This window comes from Bubalus bubalis, chromosome 20, assembly GCF_019923935.1.
Source record: "Bubalus bubalis isolate 160015118507 breed Murrah chromosome 20, NDDB_SH_1, whole genome shotgun sequence".
Classification (NCBI taxonomy): domain Eukaryota; kingdom Metazoa; phylum Chordata; class Mammalia; order Artiodactyla; family Bovidae; genus Bubalus; species Bubalus bubalis.
In genome coordinates, this window is record NC_059176.1 from 35,937,654 (window position 1) to 35,940,437 (window position 2,784).

A 2,784-nucleotide genomic window follows, 5' to 3' on the forward strand; every position below is an offset into this window, starting at 1 on the left:
TATTTTTTGAGAATGATGCCTTCCAGTCAAGATGACTTCAAATGTATGCTTTTGGATGAAATCTATGCTGTCCATAAATCCACTCTTTAGTCTCAGAACTTTACTTCTAGAGTCTTAAGGTACAGAAGTCCTGAATAGTATGATTGAAATCCATGAGCCAGTCCCAGGACATGTTTAGTAGGGGGAAATGTAGATAGATTTAGAATCTCTAGGTTCAGATCTCAACTCTGCTTCTTACTAGCCACATTATCTGAGATTCTCTCAGCCTCAGATTCTTCATATGTAAGATGAGGGCAATTATATCTATCTCACAGAGCCATATAATGTCTGTACCTGTAGCTGCTCAATGAAGAACCACATAGTGTCTGGTACCCAGTAGCTGCTCAATGAAGAGCATCAGAAATGATGGGGATGATATTGGCTAAGGATGAGAATCATGATAGTGGTACCGAGGACGGTTGTACTGGTGGGGATGGTAGAGACGGTTCTTACTGAGGAGTGTTCAGAATCCCCCTCTCCCACTGGTATCAGCAAGACCCAGGGTGAGGAAGGATGGGTTCCAGCTTGACAATTCTTTGGTCAAGAATTGTGGCAAGCTCTGGGCTCTCTGTAAAGAGAAACTGTGCCCCATATTCTGTTTTGATTCAGAAGGTTAACAAACTGGTTCTAGAAACAGGTGTTAAGGGTATGTTCCCAGGGGACAGACACTTCCCTAACTCAAGATCTCCAAGGAATGAATAGGCATGTGGAAACAGGCTTTCCCGGAAATGGGAAGTCCTGATTACCCCATAGCCACATGCTCCCCACACAGGGATAAGTACTCCTTAACTCTGACCCTGCTGGAATTTTTCCATAGAACTTATCATCATCTAGCAGACATCACTGTTCACTTATTTTCTATATTTAGTGTTTACTTGGATCTGCCCCACCTCCCTCCCCAACTAGAAGATAAGCTTCAGGAGGGCAATAATCTTTGGCTCACTGCTACACTCTTGATGCTGAAAATAGTGCCTGGCACATAAGACATGCTCAATAAATATTTGTTGAATGAACAAACGGGAGGAATAATGAATGAATAAATGGGAGGAATCTACTGTTGCCTTTGTTCTCTGGGATAGGCCCAGCTTCCTAACTTGTTACCTGGGTTCTCCACAAACAAACAGAAAGGTGGGGTGTGGCCCTGAGTGCCCAGCATGTAGGTTTTTAGACTGGGCCCAGGTAGGGACTGTGGGTGGAAGGGGCCTGTGTTGAGCCCAGGGGTCAGTCCCCAGCACAGGCAAGGCCTTCAGGGGGCCTGAACCCCAGGTCCCTACATCCCTGCTGAAGAGTGAGGAAAAGACACTGGACCTGGAGTTCGAAGTCTTAAATGTGGAGTTTAATGAGGAGGGCAGGTATGACCTCCGGCTGTCAACTGAGAACCCCCTGCAGGCCTGCTCTGGGGCTGAGGTGCAGCTGCAGGCGATTGATGGGGACCCCCTCCCCACCTACTCTGCTGTCACTGATGTTGTTGAGCCGAAAGACCCTGGGCAGAACCTTACCCTCACCAGGAACAAATTAGTCTTTACTTTTCCTAAAGGTATGAAGTAAAGGTGGTGGCTGGGGAGGGACAGAGACCCTGCAAATCCTGCCCAGCCCCAGTCAGGGACTCCAGGGAGCCTCAAGGGAAACAGGAGGGGCAGGGGCAGAGCTCTAGACTGAACCCACAGCTCTGCTGGTGTGACTGATGCCAAAGCTGACCCTCTGTGAGCCCCTGCCTCCTTTAGGGTAGCCTGGGGACGCTGATGCTGGTCAGGGTCAGATCAGGAAGGAATGAAAGGAAAGGTGAGGAATGGCTTTGTGAAACTGTAAGAGCTGAGCACACAGCAGGGATGGGGCCAGTCCTGCTGGGCATCACGCTGAGTAGCCAGTGGACTGGGGCATGCGGGGTAGACAAAGAGATGGAGACCTGGGCCCCACCTTCTAGAAGATTCCAGCAATCAGGTAGAAAAGCAGAAATTCCAAATAAAGAATAGTTAAGTGATCTGGAAAGAGGAGAAAATCCATGCCTAGCTTGTGAGGCCATCCAAAGAAGCTTCCTGGAGGAGGAGGCAGTGAGGGAATGGGGAAACTAAGTTCCAGGCTTTCACGTGGTTGGAGATCAGGGTCAGGTTGATCTCCTCCCGGGGTGGCAGGACCCAGGATCATCTCACAGGCTAGGAGCCCTCGGCTCCCCACATGAGTAAAGGGAGGAGGCCACGGGTGGGGCCTGACAAAGGGTCATCCTCAAGAAACTCTTAGCCAAGCCTGGCTTCAATTCGAAGGCCAAGCCGCCCGGGTTTCTCAGGGGCCCTGCCTGTCATCCTCATCCCCTGGGGGAGGCAGAGAGAGAGATTCCAGAGTCCATCTCTGGGATCCACATTCCCTACCCAGGTTTCTGCAAGAATGATGGACAGCACGACGCATAATTGCATGTAGAGGCGCTGAGCCTGGGCAGGGCCTCGGGAAGGCGGCCCAGTGAGTGGTTGTGGCCATCTTCCCCATCTACCCACTCCAGACCAGCCCCGTATGAATCGCTCCGCGCGGGGAATTGTACTGCTACTGCGGCAACCCGGCTCTGCTCCAAGCCGGTGCAGACCCCACGGCCCGCCACTGAGGGGACCTGGCTTACAGGGTGGCCTTCTACGTGCACCCCGCCCCTCAGCCTCCTGCCACAAACTGCCATCCTGGTGCCAGCCAGCTGGAACCAATGTCACCGCACACAGAGCCCCAGCTGCCCAGGCTGCAGGTAGGTGCCCATCAGGTTCT